This window comes from Malaclemys terrapin, chromosome 12, assembly GCF_027887155.1.
Source record: "Malaclemys terrapin pileata isolate rMalTer1 chromosome 12, rMalTer1.hap1, whole genome shotgun sequence".
In the NCBI taxonomy this organism is placed as follows: domain Eukaryota; kingdom Metazoa; phylum Chordata; order Testudines; family Emydidae; genus Malaclemys; species Malaclemys terrapin.
This window is the reverse complement of record NC_071516.1, coordinates 19627235-19652296: the sequence shown is the minus strand read 5'-3', so window position 1 is coordinate 19652296 and position 25062 is coordinate 19627235. Positions and strand designations below refer to the sequence as shown.

Sequence of the window (25062 nt, the reverse complement as noted above, 5' to 3'; positions counted from 1 at the left end):
GACCAGTAGCTAAAACAGCTCAGCTAAACTCTGCTTTATTTAGCTTAATGTATTAATCATTATTCCAACGGTGTGAATGAAACTTGTGGGGGGAAATACACTAATAGTCTTTACTGCCTTTTGCAATAGGATAAACAGCAGCTCTTAGCGGCCAGGTTTCAAGTTCATTCCAAATCTGCCCACAGACAAGTTGCAGCATGTGAAGCATGTGTTTCGGTCTCAAGGACTGAGCCCAGCTTCCTCCCTTATAAAGGATCCAGGCAGAAAGGGACATGCCATCCTAGCACACTCCCTCTGACCAGAAGCTCCTCATGCTCTCATACAACATACCTAGGAATGGCTGTACATATTGCTCTTCACTAACTCTTCCATTGATCTTTGCCCGTAACAGGTGTTACCATTGATGTAGACCATGGACCTTGGCAGGGATTAAACTCTTGGACATATGGAAACATCAAAGAGGAGGACTTTAGAACCTAGAGTTGCACCATAAACATGAACCTTAAAATAAAACTTTCAGATTATCTGGTTAGCATCACTGCTCCCAGTTGGTGGGTGACTCTCCAGTCCAACAAAAAGAAGCCTGGATTTTTGCAACCCTTCCTCGTTCTTTCCTTTGTAGGAACTAGCCATTGCCTTAAAGTGTTCTCACCAAAGTCACTGATCGTGCCACGGAAGAGGGATTTATCTGTAGTTGTAGAAGCATGTACATTTAAGTGCCCTGTGTTCTTTGACTCCCTTGAGGGACCCCGCATCAGAGATTTTCCCAGAGAATGTCAGTAAACGCAAGGAGATAATACAATGCACACGTTAGCCAGGAACAGTCATAACAGCCAGGCCAGAGCTGGGGATGTTCAACCACTCCACTAAATCCAAGAGTATTATCAATCCACTGTTAGCAAAAGCCTTAGGCTGCTTCCCCTGCTGCTACAGAAATGGAGTTAAAGTATTTACTAACAAGGCATAGCCTTGAGGGAACCCATAGTTGGAAGGCAGTGAATCTAATATCATCCAAGGTGAAGAAACCAAAAGCATTTCCTCTCCTGGCTTCCATAATAATTTCCTGCTGAGGGGCAACTGAAATTGGGCTGAGTGTAAAGCCAGCTAGCATCCTCAGACCAGATAGCTGGATCACACACACTGCTGCTGAAGAACCAGTAGACAGGTTGCATTGTGTTGTACATGCTTGACAGATGGGCTAATCAGTGGGCACTTGAGTGGGCAAATACTAGCAGATGGAGACCATGTCCGCTTAAGGACTATGCAGCACCCACACACTGGGTCTTATTGCTGAGAGATGTCCATGACACCAGCAGTTAGATAGGATCATTTTGCAGCAAATTACTCCACAGCTGTAATTTATGAAGAAATATTTGGCCTGAATTCCTTTGTTTCAAACAAACAAACAAACCCCAGTTTAAATGTTGCATTCAGAACCTGATGTAAGTTGCTATTAAACTAGGCAACTAGCTGCCAAATACAGAGATGCCATTATTGCGCATCTCCAGTCCAGTGTCTTCTCTCGCTCATCCTTGGGCTGCAGGCATGGCCTTCCGGCCTTGTTCCAACAAAAGGGAATGGATTTTCCAAACAATTGTATGCAGCACCATTAAAATGAAAGAGGTCAGGTATTTTTGTGAGAAAACAAAACAAGGGATCCAGTCAGACTCCAGCGTATCTGGGCCTTCGGCTGAAAAAGACACAGCACATAGGCTTTAACCAGCAATAAAATAAAGAGGGGACAATTCTAGGCGTTGTTCTGGTGTTGTAGACATAGAGGCCTTAGCAATATGCAATAATCCTTACAAAGAACTACAAACTGACAGTCCGACTGTACTTTTGTAATGAGATATTTCCTTCACAATATGTTCTGACCCTTAGCAATACAAGCATATAAAGATGGCACAGATGAAGTTACAGTTTAGTGAGACTGAGTGCTTGGACAGTTCTTTCTTTTTAAAATCAATATGTATTTTGTATCAATTTCTAAGGTATTTTAAAAATGTATTTACAGTAGATCATGCACCTCATGTACCCTGAAGTCCCACAGCACAGTACCAGCTGGGAGAAAATGAGAGAGAGAAAAGAATGGCAGAAAACTGATGGATAAAGGGAAAAATTAAAACAGTTCCAAATGCCAATCTGTAAGGATTTGAGATACAATGTGGCAAATGTGCAGGGGTTAATGCAGATTGGAGACACAGGGGTAAAATCCTCTGTGCAGTTTAGGTATAATTTATCAGTTGTTGAAGATAAAATTCAGCTAAACAGGAGTGATAGTTCTTTTCTCCCCCTTCTCCCCCTCCCCCGACCACATTTATTTTGTGACTATATTTAGCTCAGGAATGTTGCCACAGTAGCACTTACATGGTATTAATTGTGGGAGGAGAAATTAATTTGATCCCAGTCTGGAAACCATGTGTCTGTTCCAGCCCTGAGAAAGCAGAGAAGTATCTCTTAGGAACTTTCACAGAGCACAGGGGGGTAGCAATTCATCTTTTTTGAACCTGTCTTCTTTTTCTAAATATAAATGTATTGTAAACACCAGGCTCAGTTGCTTTGAAATTTTATGACCCATTTGCTGGCACTTAGTTGCCAGCTGTACCATTTCAATATGCCTGTTGCTTTTTTTAACCACATATATGATTGAGAGATCTAAGAGATCTTCATTTATCTCTAAGCACAAAACCGGATCTTGTAAAAAATGCTAAGGCGATTTCTCTCCCAGTTTGTATGCATGTGATGTGCACTCAGTAATGTGCTTTGTTCCCAGTAATGTTCTGAGAAAAGTAGATAGATTTGCTTTTATAAACAAAAGCCCTAAGGGGCTACATGCGCATATATATATATATATACACATATATATTTATATATACAGAGAGAGAGAGAGAGAGAGACAGCCTCTTAGGGCTTTTGTTTCTTTAGCTGCAAAGTAACAGATTTACCTCAAACTGCATGCCTTCAAAAATGACTAGGATATTTTGATAAACTTTTCAGGTCTTACAAAGATAGAGATACATTTCATTCTTCACAGGACTGCCTTCTTCACAGGTTTTGCAAGATGTGTACTGTCCATGATCGGTGTAATACCGGCCAGAATTTTAAGTCAGTTCTGCTGGATTACGTGCAATAATAAACAGTTATCTGCTCACTTTATTTATTGTGTATTTTTAGAGTCAAAGACCGGGGAGGGTGTGTTTAGGACACGGTAACGTGGCTTCCTTACCTCATTTGTTAAAGGAATGCTTAGGATTGTGTGGCCCAGAATTTGACTTATAACACCTGACTTCGTTCCCTTACATCTGTGTGAAAAATTCATGGCTTTTTTAAGGAATGCTTTTTCAAAACACGTGTCAGTTCTGGCTTTTAAAAACTTTGATGTCAGCAGCCCAGCTCCCATTTAGAACTCTACAATTAAAAAAACCCATGCATGCTGCCCACTGCTCACGAGTGAGCCCACAACACTGTAACAAATCAGCGCACACAATTCAGCATTATGGCGCAGACCCTACAATAACAAAGCAGGGCATGCTCCCCACTGCTCACGAGTGACCCCACAACACTGTAACAAATAAGAGTACAACATTTCAGCACTCAGGGAAGAGACCCTTCAATAAATAACAAGCTAGTGTGTGCAGATCTTTGCTCATGAGCAACCTACAGTAACCAATTTATGAACACCTACAGGTACAGTAGAGGGGAAGTCATTGTACTTTTGGAACCGATTTTAATTTCAAGGAAGAACTTTTCAAAAAGTGGGCAACTTTGAGTACAGCCCAGAACGGCAATGTCACTCGAAGGGCTGGGGACTGGGGTGGATGGCCTGGGAGCACTACAGAGGCAGCCTACACTGCCCATTGGCCCGCACATGCCCCTCAGTTTCCCCTGCAGTGTTATTCACCGGCTCCAGAACACTCGCTGCCTTCATCAGCTGAAGGGTTGGTTCAGCCTAACGCGGGTTGTTGGTTTGGGAGGGGGACAGTTTGGGAGAAATAAAGGAGATTCTCATCCCCATCAAGACATATCTGAAAGCTGTGAGACGATATGCATGTTACTGCAAGGGAAAGATTCCAAACCTAATACCCCGCAGAGATTCCAGCCCAAAAATACCAGCTCCAGTATAGAATGGAGAAGCTGTAAAATAACTCTTTGGCAGAAAGTGATCATGCCAACCAAAGGCAGCAGTTGTCTTCCTATTCCCTTATATTTGGAGCGCTAGAACCCTCTGCTGGAAAAGCGATTCCATTACACACTAAAGGGCGATACACACAGACCAAGAATGTACACTGAGACGAGAGCAGGGTGTGAATATGGCTTTGGGCATGGTTTCGCTATACAGAATTCTAAATGGAAATGGTGAGGTCATAGCTAATGGGAACTGATCCTGGTAAGAGTGGGTGAGTGGGATTAAAACCCTACGGCCAGATTTTGAACAGTGCTCAGCATACAGCAGCTCCCATCATTCTCAGATGGGCGACGGAGACCTGGGCACTTTTGAAAACCTGGCCATCAGCGTCTATGCCTAGTCAAGGTGACAGATGATAGTGCAGCCCTGGGAGGAGGCTGTGAGCTGGCACCTTTGCAGACTTCATACCTGGGCTCTGGTGCCTCGCCTCTCTCAGATGATTTCACTAGCCCCTCCTGCTGCCTTTTCTGGATTCCTTACAAGTCCTGGCTATACACATAATGTGCACAATGGAAGAACAAGTTATCTGCTGTCTAAATCCTGGCCACTTGTTGCTAGTCTTATGCGTCCATGCATAGAGACACACCCACGTGCACATGCATATGTTTCAACAGCCGTGTCACCATTGAAAAGTCAGCCTTTACCAACAACTGCCACACAGTGAGATGTGATATAGCTCAGTGTTCTCCTACGTTTAGAATGAGAACTACAGTAGTGACTAGAATAAGAATAGAGCCAGTAAACATAATTAGAACACTCATATACTGTGGTTTGGAAATGCAATAAAGTTCAACTTTACAGTGATGAGCCCAGGACATTCACTCATAGATGCAAACCCGTCCTGTACATTGAGACACACAGACAATGGGTATACAGACACACAATTGTACAAATATGTCACACACACACACTATAGAAATGTAGGGCTGGAAGGAATCTCAAGAGGTTCTCTAGTCCTGCCCACCATGCTGAGGCAGAATAAAGTAAACCTAGTTCATCCCTGACAGGTGTTTGTCTAACTTGTTCTTAAAATCCTTCATGGGAAGGGATCCCACAGCCTCCTTGGGCAACCTATTCTGGTGCAGAACTGTCCTTGATGTTTCTCCTAATATCTAACATACACACATAGACACACACGGAGGCTTCTCTGATACTTATTTGTAGGACCAAAGTTTCAGAAGAGCTGAGGCCCCACCTCCCTTCTTGTGGGTGTAATTGGGGCCCACATTTTTGTACCTAAAGGAACAAATCTGGGCACTTGCTCCTTTCATGACATCGTTTCCAGTGAGATTAATTTGCTTTATTTGATGGGAAGGCTGCTCTGTTGCTGGGTGATCATTCCAACTGGACTATGAATTTTGTGCATTGTCCTGATGCCTAGGGCTTGCCTGTAGGCTTTTAAATTGAATCTAAAGAGGCTATAAAAACTGCACAGGGCAGGTGGTCTGATTGGCACTCACAATTCATTTTGCAAGCAGAAGACGATGGGTGTGAATTCATTGCACCCCCATGACGGGAGGTGGCCTGGCTTCAGGCCTTTTGAAAAATCACCCCTTAAAACCACAAACAGAACAACACAGGGTAATGTTAAAGGTGTAACTGGATGGTGACTTTTGAGGCTGACCTTCCATCCTTAACTCCCTGAAAAGATGACCTCTCTTCCTCCCATACACACACTGGCCGCTGGCAAACCCTGTGCTCACTGCTTGACTTTTGAAATCGTTGGCCTGAAAGCTGGATTCTTCTCCTTCCTTGCCACAGGGTGGCACAAAGGATGTTTTGCAGCCAAGATGTGCACAGACTGCGCTCTCCAATGTACAGAACCTTGGTTTCCTACAGCAGATTCTATCCTACAGGTGTCTTTGGGCAGCAGCCTCTCATGTATAAGAGTAACCATGTTTGCCCCGTGGCTTTCTCTCAGCAGCAGTTGTGACTGTGTATGTACATTCTCCAACCCAAATGGCTGAGTGGAATCAGAATCTTAGCAACACCTTCCTGGGACTAGCTCACCATAGCCTCCAGACAGGGTAAACTTACAGCTCTCCCTTGATCCAGGTTATTTTGCTCTGAAACAGGCCTGTAATTAGGTCATGAATCCCATTCCCTGTTACAGTTACTTGGCTTTATTACTTGTCCACTGTGCATTTCTGTAAAGCTCATTCTAACTCTTACCCCCGTTCCTTCCCTTCTCCCTCCTTCACCATGAATGTAAAGTGAGACCCAAGGTCCATGTGCCTTTTTTCATAGGAGACTTGCAAATGCAAACAGTTTAAAGGTCTAATCACCCACCACATGCCCCCATGGTTGATCTGCACAAGTAAGTGGAGTACCACTTAGCCCCCCGATCCATCAGCCTGGGCTTCCTTTACACTGTACTGCTGTGACCAGCCTGCCGAGCCCTCTCCCAGGTTCCTGCCTGCACTTTTACCAGCACACATACAAGTAGGGACACACCCAGCTGCAGTTACATACAGACACTCTAATCAGCTCTGCATGGGGAGGCTTCAGCTAAGGAACCTCCCAGCTACTCAGGCACGCACTCCCCGCTGGAGTGTAAACCCAAAATTATACCATCTTGCGCTGCACAGGGAACTGTACAGCATAAGCTCATGAAATTCACCCCCTCCCTCAATGTGGAGAGGAAATATACAACAGCTTTCTGCCCCGAGTTATAATTTCCAAACACACTGGTTTTAGACAAAGCAAAAACAAGTTTATTAACTACAAAAGATAGATTTTAAGTGATTATAAGGGATAGCAAACTGATCAAAGCAGATTACCTAGCAAATAAACAAAACACACAAACTAAGCTTAACATACTAAAGAGACTGGATATGAATAGCAGATTCTCACCCTAAGTGGTGATACCAGCAGGCTGCAAATTCTTAAGGGGCAAGCTGCACTAATTTACAGCTTAAAATCCCCAGGTGTTCCATTCACATGCTAGAAATCCCTTTAGCCTGGGTCCAGCACATCCCCCAGTTCAGTCTCTCTGTTCCTTAGGTGTTGCCAAGAGTCTCTTTGGGTGGGGAGTCAGTGAAGAACCTTGATGATGTCACTCCCCTGCCTTATATAGCTTTTGCCTATGGTGGGAACTCTTTGTTTCAAAGCTTGGTTCCCACGCCAGATAGTGGAAAAACACTGGTATTCCAAGATGGAGTCCGGCACCAGTTGATCTGGTAGTGTCACAGCGGCCATGAGTCGGAGGCTGTTTGTAGCATCCTCAGAAAGACTCCCCAGGTTCAGGAATATAAGCTTCTTCTAAGGCCTATTGTTTTCCTAATGGCTCATTAACCTGAATGGGCCCTTCCCAGCCAGCCATCTAGATTGAGGTTATGTCTACACCAGTGGTCCCCAACCTTTTCTGTAGGGCGGGCGCCGGACGACTAGCCGCCGAGGACCGTGGCCACCGGACAAGCAGCCGCCAAAATGCCGCCGTGAAGCAGCAACGTCAAGAGGCGTCGCCGCCGAAATGCCGCCGTGAAGCAGCGTTATCAAGGCTTCTTGATGTTGCCGCTTCTCGGCAGCATTTCGGCAGCTGCTTGTCCAGCAGCCAGTAGGCGGGCGCACATGGATGCCCCGGCGGGCGCCATGGCACCCACGGGCACCGCGTTGGGCACCCCTGGTCTACACAGTTGACATTAAAGCACTGCTGCGGCTGTAATAAAGCCACCTCCATGAGGGGAATAACTACAAGCGCTGGGAGCATGGCTCCCAGCACTGTAGCACTATCTACATTGCCACTTTACAGCGCTGAAACTTGCATCACTCAGAGGGGTGTTTCAGCACTGTAAGTGGCAGTATAGACAAGGCCTGAGAGTCTTTTGCCTAGTGGGCATTCCCCAGATGTAAACACATTTGTAATACAGATATATAGTCAATATTCCTAACTTCAGGTACAAAAATGATACATGCATACAAATTCATGTTCAGTAAATCATAACTTTTCGAATGATATCTCACATGACCCAGCTTGCATAAAATACATCAGAATTATGCCATAATCATATCATAATAATATCACTGTGAAGAATATGGGGTGCAATGTCACACTCACAAATGTGTGTACATGTATATATATATATATATATATATATATATATATTTATTTATTTGACAGCAATAATACACAGTGGAAATATCATATCATGCTGTGTGTGCATAGCCACAACCACCCATGTTCAGACTGATTTGCTATAACTCTGGATACAGATATACTAGAGTTGTGCAGAGGATGGTAATTCCATCTCATGAAGGATTTTGACATTTCAAAATTTGGCTTCATTCCAAATCAGAACGAAACCCGAAAATTCTTCGCAAAGCAAAAGGGGTTTATTTTTACATTGTTTTGGGTCAACCGAAATGTTTCATTTTGACTTTTTTTTTATTTTAATATTATAATAGCATATAGTATCATACAAAATGAAAAAATAAAGAAACAAAAAGTCATTTTAGAATGAAATATTGAAAAATCCTTCCGAACTTTTTTTTTCCAATTTTTTTTCCAAAACAAAATTTCAGCTAAATTGACACAATTTCATGAAACATTTTAGTTTTGATGGCACCATTGAAGTTTTTCTCATTAGCTCTACCATATATATCTTTCTCTTCAGCTATGTCATTCTCACTTCCCCTCCTCCATCATAACAGGAATATTTCAAACCTCACTGTTCTTCTGTTGTCATTCAATTCTTACCACTCTGTGGATGATAATGGTTTTAATAGGGTGTTAAACTGCTAATGTATTCAGTTGGGTATGTGGTCTTCAAGGATGGCTAACACCACCATTTGCATATTTACAGGAGAATCTAATTGATGGGACAGGAGAGCAGTGTGGACAATCAACAGATGATTCATGAGAACATGTCTATTTAACATTTATACAGCCCAACCACTTCATACGAAGAGCAGAAAAAAAGAAAGTTCTCTGAAGTACTAGCATTTAGCCACAGACAAATTGGAGAATTGGTCTGAAATCAACAAGATGAAATTAAGTAAAGAGAAATGCAACGTACTACACTGAGGAAGGAAAAATCAAATGCACAAATACAAAATGGGAAATAACTGGCTAGGCTGAAATGGATCTGGGGTTACAGTGGATCACAAACTAAATATGAGTCAACAGTGTGATGCAAATGCAAAAAAGGTTAATATCATTCTGGGGTGTGTCAACAGGAGTGTTGTGTGTAAGACACAGGAGGTTATTGTCCCGCTCTACTCAGCACTGATGAGGCCTCAGCTGGAGCACTGTGTCCAATTCTGGGCGCCACACTTTAGGAGAGATGTGGACAAATTGGAGAGAGTCCAGAGGAGAGCAACAAAAATGATAAAAGGTTTAGAAAACCTGACCTATGAGGAAAGATTAAAAAAAAAACTGAGCATGTTTTGTCTTGAGAAAAGAAGATTGAGAGAGGACCTGATAGCAGCCTTCAAATGTGTTAAGGGCTGTTATAAAGAGGACTGTGATCAATTGTTCTCCATGTCCACTGAAGGCAGGACAAAAAGTAATGGGCTTAATTTACACCAAGGGAGGTTTATGTTAGGTATGAGGAAAAAATCCTAACTAATTAAGCTCTGGAATAGGCTTCCAAAGGAGATTATGGAATCCCTCTCATTGGAGAATTTTAAGAACAGGTTAAACAAACACCTGCCAGGAATGGTCTAAGTTTACTTGGTCCTGCCTCAGCACAGTGGTCTGGCCTCTCAAAGTCCCTTCCAGCCCTAAATTTCTATGCTCCTATGATTTCACAGCCACACATTGCACAGATAGACTTCATAGCCTTTTCTAACACAAATGGAGTTTGTGAGAAGACAGCCTTAATAATAATGGATGTGGTGTCAAATGATCTATGTTTTAGTCATGGGTATTTTTAGTAAAAGTCATGGATAGGTCATGGGCAGTAAACAAAAATTCACGGCCTGTGACCTGTCCATGACTTGTACTCTATACCTCTAACTAAAACTTGAGCCGGGGGCGTTCTGAGGGGGAGTAGTCCAGGGGCACCCCAGGTGCTCGGGGGTGGCCCGGGAACCCCACTGGTGCTGGGGGGGGGGAGAATTGGTGGGGTTGGCAGGCTCCCTACCCGGCTCCGCATGTCTCTGCAGCTCCTCGGGGTGTGGGAAAGGCTAGGGGGGTCCCGCCAATAGGAGCTGCGGGGGTGGCACCTGTGGGCAGGGGCAGCGCTCAGAGCCCCCTGGCCCCTCTGCTTAGGAGCTGCAGGAACATGCCGGCCACTTCCGGGGAGCCTTCCCCTCCCCCCTCGAGGTAAGCATCACCCCGCATCCCAACACCCTGCCCCAGCCCTGAGCCCCCTCCCCCACCCAAACTGCCCCAGCAGCAGCCAGTGTGGCTGGCCCAGGGGCTGCCTGATCTGCTCGGGGAGTCCCACAGCCAGCTGCACCTGCTGCTGCAGAAGTCAGAAAGGTCACGGAAAGTCACGAAATCCGTGACTTCTACAATCTCCATGACAGACACTCAGCCTTAATTATTATTCATTGTACAAGGTACAAGCTTAAAGAAGGAAAATCTCGTCTGAATGTCTTTTCCCCCACAAGAGTTATTTCTATCAAAGACAGGATCCCCAGTCCTAGTGCCAGTCGTGAGCACTTTACTTCTAACATCTGAATTCCCACACTGGCCTCACATGCTCAGTTGCATATTGTGAAGTCCCGATGCGCTGCCTTTGGCACGGTTCATATAATCTTGGTAAAGACAGAGTCCTGTTGGTTTGTCTCCCTTTATTCTGCAATTGTTGCCATTCTGTCACTTCTGCCTGCTTGGTGAAGTGCCTGTATTAGGCCATTCCTTAGCTTCCTTCATTGGTCTCTCTGATGAGTCTTTGGGAGGAATGTGTCCCAGGGAGAGGCTCATTGGAAGTATCTGGATATTGCAAGTGCTGCCAGTCCCCAGGATCTTTCCACACCCTAAGAAGATGATGGTTACTTCACAGCCTCTCATTATTTAATGCTGCCACTTGCAGCTGTTCATTTACTATTAATTATTTGTATTGCTGGATGGAGGCTCGTAGACATTGATCGACGGAAGCTCATTCACCCCTGTTGACTGCATGGTAGCAATGCAGACAGTCATACATGTGGTGGAGAAGTGTACGATTGAAGGTGTGAGGCAAACCTGCAGCCAGAACTGGGCTGCTCATTCAGCTTCAATGACTCACCCCCCTCCATCAGAGCCTGCAGTGACTCATCCCTCAGACATGCTGCAGCAGCCTATCCCTGGGCAGGGCCTGGATCAGATGAGCCCCCCCCCCCCTCCCCCCGCCAGGTACAGGTATTTCATTCTCACCGCCAGCACCATGAGTTAGTCTGTGCAATAGCACCACTCCGCTAGGAACCCTCCTACTGCCTTGTGGTGTTACAAACTTCCTAGGTTTACAGCCTTCCCTCAATCCTGTCCCTGATCCTACCTCAGTCTTGTTCCAGCCTGCTTCAACCGTATCCAGGACCTATTCCAACTCACTTCAGCCCTGCTCCTGAACCCCTCCAGCCCCGCACCCAGCTCTTGACCCTGAGGCCCTTGGACTGACTCCAACCTGGTTTTGACCTTTGGCCTGCATCTGGATTTGGCTTGTCTATGGAGGGTAACCCAGGTTCTGACCCACAGCCTGTCCCCTGGCCTCAGTTTCAGCACTGTCCTTGGCCCAGTCCTGACACTACATCCAGCTCCTTGGTACCTATTCTGAACACACACAACCTGACAGATGAGTGGACTGCACTCTTGTGCCGCTCTCGATGTTCAGTCATCTGACTGCTGGATCAGTCTAGATAGCGACTTGTGACACATACGAAAGAAGAGGATTTGTATTATGGTAGCACCTAGGACCCTCAGTCATGGACCAAGGAGCCATTGCGCTAGGCACTGTACAAACACAACAAAATGATGGTTCCTGCCCCCAAAGAGCTTACAGTCTAAGTATAAACAAGAGACAGCTGGTGCATATAGACAGGAGAACACAAGGAAACAGAAAGACAATACTGGTCAGGAGAAAAGCAGTGGTCTCTGCAAACCAGCTGTCTAACCATTGCCAAGTTTTTGTAGGCATCCCTGCTCAGGAGAGCTTTTTGGAAGGGTTTTAAGGAGCACAATGAGGTGGCTTTCCACATGTTCATAGGGAGACGTGACGGGCAGCATGCGAGAAAGCACGAAAGCGCCGATTTAAAAATGTTTTAAGGGGCAATGAAGGCTGGCATCATTGGCAGAACGGGTGGGAGTCGACATCTAAAATTGCTACTCATATTCACTGCTACTGGGCTCCTAGACTCCATTCAGCAAACCACTTATATGTGTGCTTTTATAGGAGGTAAACATATCTGAAGTGATTTGCTGAATTGGGAGGAATAAATGTGGGCCAAAGGCACATATGTATAGTTCTGGGACAGTGACTGAAGAATGCTCTAAATAGAGCATCAATCCCTCTTTGCACCGCGGGGACTGAACAATCCCAAAGCCGATAAACCGGTTTCCTGAGTATCTTGCTCTCTGGCTTCCTGAGACAGTTTTGTGCTTTGGTTTCTATTACATTGGAATTTACCATTGGCTCTCAGTTTACTCCTTCGTCTCCATAATCTCTCTGGATTTACAGAGAAGAGATAAAGTGGAACAGTAATTTTCTTTCTCTCTCTGAACTACTGCCTTAAAGCCAGTTTGTGGGTTGATTTAAGGGCTTTATGATGTAGTCAATACCCTAGTACTGACAACCAACTAGACAGCTGTATTGGTCAAATTCAGATAGGAACGGAGATTTGATATTAGTTTAGAATTTCATATCAATGCACCTTCAAGACTTGTTAGTGAAATCATATGCTCTGGTTGCATTTCACCTGCAGTACTTGCAATTTTAAATTATAGCAGTTTATATATATAGTCTTGTATAACACCTTTCATTCTAAAGATCACGAAGTGCTTTACACACAATATAGATAGGGACTATTCACTCACCATTGAAATTCACAATCCTCTGGAGTGAAGTATAGCAAGAATTCACCACACAGTTGTTGCTACAAGGGGAAATGGAAAATAATCTCCTTGATAGTTTCAATCAGGGAGAAAGCAGGTCAGCAGAATGTAATTACCTGATTGGAATTTAGCCTTGCTCACATTTCTCATTTCGTGAAAAGCGCCTCAGTCTTGCATCTCATATGAAAGACAGACAAAGAGGTCAATTTTCAGTGGGGGCCTTACTTGTACTCCACATCACTGCCCAATTTTGTATGCAGACATACTTGTTGCTAAACATCTACAGCCCAACAGCTGCAAACACAGAAATATTAGCACTTGCATCTGCAAAGCTATCCCCTTCAATTCTGAGATTAGACTACGGTGCACAAACAGATGTTAATACACAGAAGCATATGTTATATACCTGCAAAGTACTGGTGGAAGTGTGTGTGTCCACCAAAGGGAAACTGGAATCCTTTTGTTTCCTAGGTTACAAAGGAAGAGGAGGGAGTCTCTGTGACATACAGACTGAAGAGACTCCAGAGCTGTCAATGGGTTAATAAAAATTTTTCTGATGCTTCCTTGCTGAATTGCATCAGGAAATGGTGTATAGCCATGTCTTAAAACTAATGACTCAGGGAACTAATTAAACATTGGGTAAAACAACTGGGGAATGAATGAGAAGAAAAATGAACTATCCAGATGCCTTTCTGAAAGAGCTTATTGGAATCCACACCTGCATTCCCAGTGGTGAATAGACCAATTCATGGCAAACCCCTGCTCATCTGCTAGATTGACTACGCTTAGGGTTGCAATAGGAAGGCATCCATGGTCATGTGTTTTGCAAGTAGGGTGACCAGACAGCAAGTTTGAAAAAACAGGACAGGGGGTGGGGGTAATAGGAGCCTATATAAGAAAAAGCCCTAAATATCGGGACTGTCCCTATAAAATCGGGACATCTGGTCACCCTATTTGCAAGACAAAAGGCTGGTGTGTTCAATTCAGGGTAAGTCTACTCTTAAAAAGCTACAACCGCACAGCTGCAGCTGTACCACTGTACAGCTTCAGTGAAGACACTTCAGTGAAGACTTTTGCCAAGTGCTACCCTTAACTGCCATCTACTTTTGGTTCCTCAGGTAGTCAACATTACCACCACACAACAGGCCTGCCCATCCCATACTAATAAACTGTCCTGGAATTAGCCCCTCACAGTAGGTGGGGGCTGTGCTTCCTTAAAGACACTATAGCCATATTTAGGGCACTAATTAGTCACTAAAGATATTTCAGGCAATGATTTTGTTTGTAATGAAGCCAGCAGTGGGTGCTTAGCACCTCTGAAAATCAGGCTGTAGGTGTCTCAAGTTAGCCACCCAAAAATGGAGGTACCAAAATCAGTGGCCATTTATGAAAATGGGAGCCTTACCTGCTGCATGACTCAGTTTCCCCCTCTGTAAAATGGGTGTAAGCTTGCCTACTTCACAGGGGAGCTCTGAAATGTATTTCATTAATTGCCTCAAGTTAATGAGTGCTTGTACTGGGAGTATTAAGTCTGCAAGCCTCTGAGTCAAGGTGCTGTAGAAGGGCAAAATATTGTTAACATTTTATGATAATATTATTCACTATGTTTAAAATGTACCTGAAGTTCTTCCTCATTCAGCTTTAACAGGCATTGTCCGAATTAGGGAAAATCAGGGCACCGGTACAAACCAACCCACCCTCTTTCTCATGGATAATTCACTTGCAATTATGGTCTGTCTAACCTTTCTGTCTAGAGTATTAAGGTACCTATCACCTTGATATCTCGGCACCATCCAAGAGATCAGAAATACAGAGGAAAGAGTGGAATGTTTCATGTAACTGTTGCTAAGAAAAACCTGGCAGTTTGGGTTCCTCATGGTTGCTTGGCTTTATCTCTTTCCCAGACAGGCAGTCACACCGCAGGGCCCTGGGGAAGCTTGTGAAAGAGAGAAGGTGAGCAGCAAATGCAGGGGAAAGACTTTGAAATGTAAAAGAGCAAAGGCGAGAGAGGGAGAGAAAACAACAAATTTATTCTAAAAGTATTGGAGTAAAGGTTAGCATCTGAACCCACTGCTTTAATTACCTCCACTGTAATGGCAATTAAAAACAACAGCTAGTTAGCTGCTAGGATTTAGGATGCATTAGCAGCCCAAACACCATGCACTCTAGTCATTAAGCAAATGTTCCCACTCAATAGCTGAACATGCTGTGAAGCAAATTTCCCGACACACACACATGTATAATATCACTTTGCATAGATGTCTGTAATGTGAGCATCCCTCCATGCTTTGCAAATATGCAAGGGAGGCAGTATGTCTAGTGGAGAGAAGCTCTGGAATGGGAATGTCTGGATTCTGTTCTTGGCCCTGCCATAGACTCTCTGTGTGATCCTGGGCAAGTCACTTCACCTCTCCAGGATCCGTTTTCCCACCTGTAAAACGGGGATAATCGTACTGTGGTACTACTCCGGAGGACTGTGAACATGAATGAGTGATTATTTGTGTGGTGAGAAAGTGTAAAGTGCTCAATAATGCTATGGCTTGGGTCCTTGGTGACCTGTGGCCCCTTTGTGAAGGTGATGTGAGCACAAAGGAGCCACAAAGCAGTTGTAAGACTGCCCCTCCACCCTCTTGTCACGTTGTCTGGAGTGGTTCAGGAGTATGAGTGCCAACCTCAGGGCAGATTGTCCAGGAACAGGGCACAAACCCAAACTGGGTTTATGTTCTATAATTAGATTTCACCAACCAAGTATCAAGTGTGAACTCCTATAGCACGCTAATGGCCTTAACATGGAGTCACAGACACTGTTCTTGGGCACTCCGGTCTATCTTGCCATCCTAGCAAGCTTGTTTCTGTGATAGATGGCCCCTTACACCAAAAAGCACAACAATATTCAGGTTACTCCTAGTCCCAAGGGACCAATAACTTACCCCAGGTCAGTTATACTAGGATCTCAAACCAAAGACAACACTTGTAACCAATCCTGTAACAAACTAACTAAAGACATATTAACTAGGTAAAAGAAATAAGTGGGTTATTTACAAGATTAAATCAGGTAAACATACATACTCAAATGAGATATAGTCTTAGGTACCAAAAGATGATAATAGCTGCTATAATATGCAAGCTTTATATGTCCTTGAGGGCTAACCCAAGCTTAATAGCTGTAGATCCCTTGCTTACGCTTAGAAATCTTCACCCCTGAGAGTTCAAGCAGCATAAGAATAACAATTTCTCCATAACAGGAATTTTTATTCTCTTCCCCTAGTGTTCAGATTGTGAGGGGATGAGGGTTTGTGCACATGCCTTCTTCAGGTGTGTGGGGGAAGCAATCAACAAAGTCTTAGGCCCAAAATGGCTTGTTGGATGTCTGTAGACCTTCTCTTGTTGGGGAGGAGATGACACCTCTTGTGGTAAACTAGTATTTCACTCTTGGAAATGCTTCTCCCCTGACTGTGGGGGTTTTATAGTCTTAGCAAACATTTTTAAAGTTACAGAGCAAACATTTAAATATTACCTTATAGCATGGGATACAGATATTATAAGTAGGATTAACACATGCAGCAACCTACAGACATTTCATAAAGTCTGAACACATTCTTATAAAACTAATATCTATTGTAACTATACTAACCCACCGGGGAGCCAGACTGGTTCCAGCTATGCATTTGTCAGTGTTCAGTGAGGCCTGGGGACTTGGCATGAGCTGGCATCACACCTCTGTCCCAGGGTATATGTCTGTGCAGAGACTGGCTTGGGAGTGAAGGCGAGTTGGGGGCAGACCAGGGGCAGGAGGAGGCCTGGGCAGGATATTCCTACACCCCACCAATTCCCCAGCTTCTCCAAGGCCCACAGAGGCTGTGACAACCAGGACACAATTTAGGACAGTCTTCAATTTAGGACAACCGGCCCTAGTGCCATAGCATCCCCAGCAGCTGCAAGACAGGGGTGTGATTGGGTGCAAGACGGCCACGTTTGAGCCTTATCCTGGCCTTTTACAGATGGGGAAACTGAGGCACAGAGTGAGTAAGGTGTCCAAATCAGTGGAAAAGCTGGACGTTTAACCCAGGAACCTGCTCTGATCACTGAATAGTGGTGCCTTGATTCTACCAGCAAGTGGGAGAAGCTGCTTCTTCCTTTCCCTGCCCAGTCTCACATTGGTTCCTAGCAACCAAGTGTTTGTTCTGCTTTTCAACCCTCAGCCAGTGGCATGCAACTCAGTGATGCACGTCCAGGGCATGCCAACTTCTCAAGGTGTCCCACCTAGTCCAGTTAGACACAGCCCCAAACCTGCTAGGCAGACATTGAGCGTATACACCAGGGGCCACCGAACAGACAGATTCAAGGGGCAGCATAGGAAACAGTGGGTGAAATCGCAGGGAAAGGCGGGGTGAGTGAGTGCAGTGCTGTGAGGCCATGGGACCGACATGGCTCTCTCTGCAAACAGAGATGGAACTGAGCTGCAGCAGGAAGAGCTAATCGAATTCATACCCTCGTCCTGAGCATTTGGACCTGGGGGTTTGGCTTCGGTCCAGTGGCAAGTCTGCACTGTTAATAACCAACAGGATATCACCATTGCTCTTACTAGGCATCTCCAAATCAGTGATGAATCTAATCCATGCAGTGCACCGCACTCGCCGCTATATCAGCTCCTCTTGGGGAGATGGTTTTTACCCCAATCTGCCAAACAACCCCATGGCTGTGAATTGTTTGCTAACCCTCCAAGCAACAATGACATCAACATGAAGATGGCGGGAAGATTTATGGGTGAGGAAGGAGAGCAATGCTTAGCCCCGCCCTCCTGGGCCCAGCAGGGGCGGATCAGCTAACAGCTGTGGAGGAATCCAGAGTAGCTGGAACCTCAGATTCATGTTCTATTTCTGGAGTGTCCGACGCGGATACCAGCCAGTCGAGACAGAGTAACCGTGCCGCCTGAGTTTAAGGACACAGGCTTAGCTTGTGCAGGGAGGGAGGTGCACATGCAGCTTTCAGAAAGCCTCAGGGGTGCTGGTGGGGGGGTCTGGTGGGAGGATGGATGTTCTAATTAAGATTGAGAGGAGAGGAAATCATTCACATTGCATGAAATTATCATTTCTCTCTCCTTCTCAGGAGCATTTGCCCTGGAATAACAGAGCAACCAGCCACCTCTCATTCATCCACACCATGTGAGAAGGGTTGGGGGAGGGCTCAGTAATATGAGTTGGACTGCACCTAATAAATCACACGTTGGTGAATGGAGCCGCTCCCACTCCTCATAACCAGGGCAGGGCATGGGGGTGGCAGGGGAGTGGGGACTGAGCTTGCTACTAAAGCAGTGAAAAATTGCTATACAACTGCTAATAATTAAAAAGTAAAAATTGTGACTTTCATGCTAGAAAACAGTGCTGGGTTCTAGCCCTGGAAGCTGAGGGCTGCAGGACAAGCTCACCCCTGCTGCTTCATGCCACTGTGCCACCTCGAAGAGAAGGCGAGCAAGGAGTTCAGCAAGCGAGAGCCGGGAAGGTCAACAGCGTCTGGCTCAGACCAGGTGGGGTGAATGTCAGAGCTGCTGTCCTTTGAGAATGCCCTGCCCTGAGCAGCCAACCTAGGGAATGCAACAGCTGACCTCAGCTGTCATGACAGGGTCTATGGAGGTCAGCTGGTCTTTCTTGGGACCAATCCATTGAGGGGCTTACATAGCAGTATCCACTCCTCGGCCCTCAGTCCCAGTCACTTACTCCCTGAACTAAGCACAGGAACGGAGCTGGGGCAGACATGGTCCTTCACGTCAGTTGAGCTGTGGTATAAGGGCCATGGGAAACAATGAATATTTATTATTTATCTTATTAAACCTGCCCCCTCCCTCCCTGACATGCCCCTTACACCGCAGGCTAGGGCTGGGCTGATGTAGGGCTACTCTGGCAGCTCGGTGCCAGAAGAGAGGTCCCTTATGCAGAGGGCATTTTTCCAAGGAATGGGCCTGCCACCAGAGTGGCATAAACAGGCATTAGTGCAAGGAAAAATCAACCCCCTTGGCTTCCATGCTGCAGTGAATCGCAGGCCAGTTCTCTGGAGAACAGGATAATATGGTGCAGATGTAGGGTTACCATATTTTAATTTTTAAAAAGGAGGACACTCCACGGGGCCCTGACCCCGCCCCAACTCTGCCCCTTCCCCGCCCCCAGCCCCGCCCCAACTCTGCCCCCTCCCCTGAACGCTCCGCCCCCTGCTCCTCCCCCTCCCCTGCTTCCCGCGAATCAAATGTTCGCGGGAAGCCTGAAACAGGGAGGCAACAGGTAAGCTGGGGCTGGGGCGGGGGGCGGCGCGGCCCAGTCCAGCCCCCCTGGCTGAGCGGCTCCCTTTGGTGGCCGGCCGGCCCAGGCCATGAGGCTCTGGCCCCGGCGTCTCCCGCCCGGCTCAGGCCCTGAGGCGCTGGCCCGTGGCCAAGTGCCCGCGCCCCCGGCCCCAGCTCTGGCCGAGCATTGCGCCGGCTCCGGCCCCCGGCTCCCGGGCCCTGGTCCCCGGCTCCCGGCTCCTGGCCCCCGGCCAAGAACCGCGCCCCCAGCCCCGGCCCCGGCCCCGGCCGAGCACCGCACCAGCCCCCGGCCAAGTGCCCGCGCCCCCGGCCCCCGGCCGAGCACTGCGCCGGCCCCCGGCCCTGGCCGAGCACTGCGCCGGCCCCCAGCCAAGTGCCCGTGCCCCCGGCCGAGCACCGCGCCCCTGGCCCTGGCCCCCAGCCGAGTGCCCGCGCCCCCGGCCGAGTGCCCACGCCGGCCCCCAGCCCAGCACCGCGCCGGCCCCCGGCCCCTCACCCCTGGCCCCAGCCCCTGCCGAGCACCACGCCGGCCCCCGGCCCCGCACCGCCGGGCCCTCCCTCCCTATTTTCCCGGACATGTCCGGCTTTTTGGGATTTCTCCCCGGACGGGGATTTGAGGCCCAAAAAGCCGGACATGTCCGGGAAAATCCGGACATATGGTAACCCTAGCAGATGGCTATTGAAGAGCCTGGCCCAGCTCCCAGTGAAGCCAATGGAATTACTCCCATTGACTTCTATGGGAGCTGGCTCAGGCCCTAACTGAACGGTCATGTGCTGCAGTAGGTGTTGTCCTCAAATGGTCGTCAAGGGTAGCCTCCAGCAGAGCTCATTGTGCCCATCTCAGGGAGATTATGTTGCTTTGGGTGCCAACAGCTCATCTCCAAGGTGACTGAGCACAGAGGAATGTCTGCCTTGCCCTGCCTCCCCAAAGCCCCTCCTGGCCGCTCTAGAAATCAGTCTCTTAAATTGTCAGGATAAAAAATCCAGACAAAGCATACTCTCCCCACACCCAGGAATCAGAGATTAAACCAGGAATTTGCCATGCTCAGTTCTTGTTGCGCAGTAAAGTTGGGTAACATCAAAGCTTCAGCAGACACAGGAGTCTTTTCTGTCTCGTTTCCAGCTGCATAAAAGGCCTGAAGAAGATGTTTTTCATAACCAGTCCCACTGGCTTTCGGAGGCATCCCCACTGGGTATGCGGCTAATACTCTGCATTGTAGAGAAACCGAGATCCACTTGCTTGCTCCAGGCTAGCCAGGAGTGGGGCTGCTACAGGGATTCTGCTTCTTTCCCATTGGCTTTCTGGAAGAAAAAGCTTTCACCGCAATTATTGGAAAGAATCAGGATAAACCCAGTGTCCTAGCCAATGTTCCCTCTCTCACAAAACCTAACAAGTTCCCATGCCTCGGGTGCATGTGAGCTATTTCTCAGCACAAGATGGCTGCTGTTTTTGTCCACACCATCGCTGTACTCCTGGCAACTAACTCATTGCTTGGCCCACGCTGCTTCCCGCAGCCCCCATTGGTGGCCTGGTGCGGCGAACCGCGGCCAGTGGGAGCCACAATCGACCGAACCTGCGGACACGGCAGGTAAACAAACCGGCCCGGCCCACCCGGCTTACCCGGAACAAGTGGCGGACCGGCTTTGAGAACCACTGATCTAAGCTATGTCGACTTGAGTTACGCTATTCACGTAACTCAAATTGCAGTGCCGTCCTTAGGCATATGCAGCATACGCAGCTGCTTAGGACACCCAAAAATTTGGGGCACCTCTGGGTCTTAGTGTTCACCCTCCCTCCTCTTCCCATCCCTGTTCTGACCCTTCCTGCAGGCTCCCATCACAGCTGGCTGCTGAAGCCTGGTGAGTCTTGCATAGATTTTTAGATGCACAATCTGAGTATTGATCTTTAGCCTTAAATGCTTGGATCTTCAGACATATAGTTTTTAAAATAAATCCTTCAAAAGTCCACCCTTATCTAAAATACACACGCGAGCCGTCGGGCATAGGGGCACCAGTTTAATAATACTGCAGAGGGCCTCATAAATCCTAAGGACGGCCCTGCCTCTGGCAGGTTTTTCTTTTTTTCTTTTTCTTGTTTGCCTTCAATCCTTTTATAAACATGCTACTAATTCCCTATCCCAAACCAGCTACACCCCCCAGCCCTGCCTCTCCCGCCCATACATGTTTGGAAAGGTCTCTCTGCCAGGAAGCGATTTAAGTTGCCAGCCATCTCATCTGCATTCTCCTCACCTTTGTTTTTACTCAGCCTTGTCCTTCAGTGAGCAGTGACCCTGCAGGACTGAGCCTGGGCTACACTAGTGGGGGGAGGAGGGGGGGTCCAACTAAGATACGCAACTTCAGCTACGCTATTCACGTAGCTGAAGTCGAAGTATCTTAGTTCGACTTACCTGGCCATCCTCACGGCGGCGAGTCGACCGCCGTGGTTCCCCCATCAACTCCACTTACTCCTCCTGCTGAGGTGGAGTACGGGCATCGATTCGGGGATCGATTTATCGCGTCTAGACGAGATGCGATAAATCGATCCCCGATACATCGAACCCTCCCCGTGGATCCGGCGGGTAGTATAGACATACCCTGGGTGATGGGCCACAACCCCTAGAACTTCGCCTTTCACCTTGAACTGCTTGAGACCAAAAGTCTGACCAGCTGCTTGGTGGCTGACCTAGCTGACGAGGCTAGCGATGCTGTAATTGGCTGGGAATTTGTCTTCTGATCACCATGACTGGAACTTCCTGGGGAAAAGTCACTTCCCATCCTGACAGTTCCACCCAGGCTTGAGGTGACAGTGTTGGGAATGGTGGTGGCGGCCCAGTAGTTTTGTTGCTTCATTAAGCAGGGCTTTCAGCAGAGTCAAAGGAACTTTGGCAATGCCCACCTTCGGCTCTGAGCTTTGTATGTCTTGGGGCTGCACGGCAAGAGATTCTGAACATGTCTAAAGCTCACAGAAAAGGCCTTTTTGCTGCCCTGTTTCCATCTCTACTCGTTTTATTGAATCAGTTCTTTAGTGGAATTTCTAGCTGCATTTGAGCTTCAGCAGCCACAAGCCAGTGCCTTCTCCTCCAACATGCATGTCTAAAACAACCAACTTCTTCTTCCTAGCTGAAATGCAAACAATTCTTATTCTGCAAGTGAGCTCTTTACTCAGAGGGGACAATAAAGAGAATGAGGGAACAAACATGGAGTTAGTGCCCTCTATAGGCAGCAGACCGTATAGAAAATCATAGCAAGGTACTTTATTGAGCTGGCCGAAATCAACCCCCTGTCGGAAAATGCTGATTTGATGAAATTGAAACATTTAGTGGGAATGTATTGATTTCATTGAAACTTTGGGTAGGAAATGATCAAAACATGTATAATATAATATAATATAATATAATATAATATAATATAATATAATATAATATAATATAATATTCTAGATGATAACATTGAAATGAAACATTTCGATAAGGTTGAACCAAAACAGTTCAGAATATTTTGTTTAGCAAAAAATTTCCAGATTTTGACATTTGTCCCAATTTGGGATGAAACCAAATTTTAAAATCTCAGAATTTCCCACAGGACACAAAATTCCATTTTTTGACACTCTCTAGTACTTCACTTATTCACCAATAGACTAACAGCCATTAGTCGTTTACCACTGGCAGATTAATGTGGCAGATTAATGTTATGATTGGACAAGTAGGTCACATGACCTGTCTCTGCTCCCTGACTTGATGAATGTAATTCGTAGAATCAGTTTCCAGTTGGAACTCTTGCAAGTAGGAATTTGTAGTCTATGAATGTTCTGTGGTATTCATATAAGAGTTGCTGTTTCCATGCATGTGCCTGTCAACAACCTTAACCTCAACAGAACACCCAGGAAAGAAAGAAAGCTCAAAAGGGTATTGACATACTCCAGGTGAAACACTTTGTTCAGATCTTACCCAGCCCTGGTATCAACAAAACTCAAACAGATGCTGCTTACAGAGATGTACATGTTAGGTGCATAACCTGCTTAGGTTGCTTTTGAAAAGCTCACTCTCCACCTATCTGCCTCGTTGGGTGCCTAAATCCCTTTAAAAATCTGGTGCTAAGTGCCTGAGCTCCTAAGTCACTTAGATACTTCTGATTTTTTTACCAAGGTGCCGTGCAGTGGCGAATCAGTCCCCTATTCTGTAATGCTCATGGTACACACACAGATTCAAGCACAAACACCACTACCCCAACAGTAACACGCAGACAAAGAAATCCTAGGGGCAGGTGAACAGGGGGCCACTGTACCACTCAGAAACTTCCAGGGGGAGGGGCATTGTACCACCCAATCTTTGTTGGGGGGGGGAGCTTTTGAGAGTGGGGGTGCAAGAAACATTTTTCTGCCCTGGCCAGCAAAACAGCGAGGGCTGCTCCTTGCAGACAAACACCTCCGTTTACAAGGGGCCAAATTCTGCTCTCCACTAAACTGTGCTGATTCATTGAAGTCACTGAGGTGTTTTGTCTGAGTGGGGCAGGATTGGGCCCATCTATCATATTCTCTATATGTACTAGCTGAACCACTGTAGTGATTTTGTTTCAGCTAAAAATCAAAGCTTTAAGGCTGCACTGCACAGAGGAGCTATCCCGATGCCCTTCCCTTCCAGTGAGGATGTTCCCAAGAGAGTTTGGAATGCCTTCTGGCTTGCAAAGTCAAGGTGTGTTGAGAAGTGGATAACGAAGGGCTCTGCAGCTGTAAAGTGACCCTGGCCCAGTTCCATCCGAAATGCTGCAGTTAAAGAAGCTGCCAGTTGCAGGGCCTGTAGGCATGGAAATAGGGTGGATTGTGCCAGCCAGACAGCTCAGTGCAGCAGAGCTATGCAGACTGGACACAAGTGATGAGTGCCACTGTTTAAAAAGCTTAAAATACTTACTAAGGATATAGACTGTGGAGAGAGAGAGATTTGCCATCTTGATTTTTCAGGCCTGGTCTATGCTATAGAATTAGGTCAACATAAGGTAGCTTGAGTCAACCTAACTCTGTAAGTGTCTACCCTAAAATGTCGCTCCCACCAATGTAACTCGCCCATGACACTGACTTACTAACTGCACCTCAGTGAGAGGTGTAGCACTTAGGTCGATGTAGCTAGGTCGACGCAGTGCCAGGTAGACACTGCGCTGCTTACATCAACTGGTCCTGCCTTTCCGAGGCCATCCCACAATGCTCCACGCTGACAGTTAAATCCGTGCACGTGCTCCCGGTGCGGCCGTGCACCGCTGACACAAGGAGTGTAGTGTGGACATGCAAAAGCGATGTAATTCCTGCGGTGGCTGGACGTCGATGTAACTTAGGTCAACTTAATTTTGTAGTGTAGACTTGCCCTGAATCTTCAATCACAGCAGCAACCTAGGGATCAGCCAGCACATGGAAGCCAGGGCTCCTTCCACACACTGAGCAGTGCAGGCAATGGCTGTTCAGTGTGCCCCATGGAACAGCTCTTGGACCTCTGCAAACAAACTGACCTGAGCGTCGTTCAGTCCCAGGCATTCAGTCCTTCCTCTTGAGTTTAAGCCCTGGAGCTGTTTACCCACATGGGCAAGTTATTCCATAAACATCCATGTCTGGGCTTCTTG

At 46.7% G+C, this 25062-nt stretch overlaps 1 protein-coding gene across 1 annotated transcript in view; it reads left to right on the top strand.

Annotated features, from left to right (window-relative positions):
- Nucleotides 1-3156, top strand: part of JPH2 (junctophilin 2) — a 60977-nt gene extending 57821 nt beyond the window's left edge. Inside the window, exon 6 of the mRNA XM_054045906.1 lies at nt 392-3156. The gene's annotated coding sequence lies outside the window, so the exon portion shown is untranslated. The remainder of the gene's footprint in view (nt 1-391) is intronic.
- Nucleotides 3157-25062: the final 21906 nt, after the last annotated feature.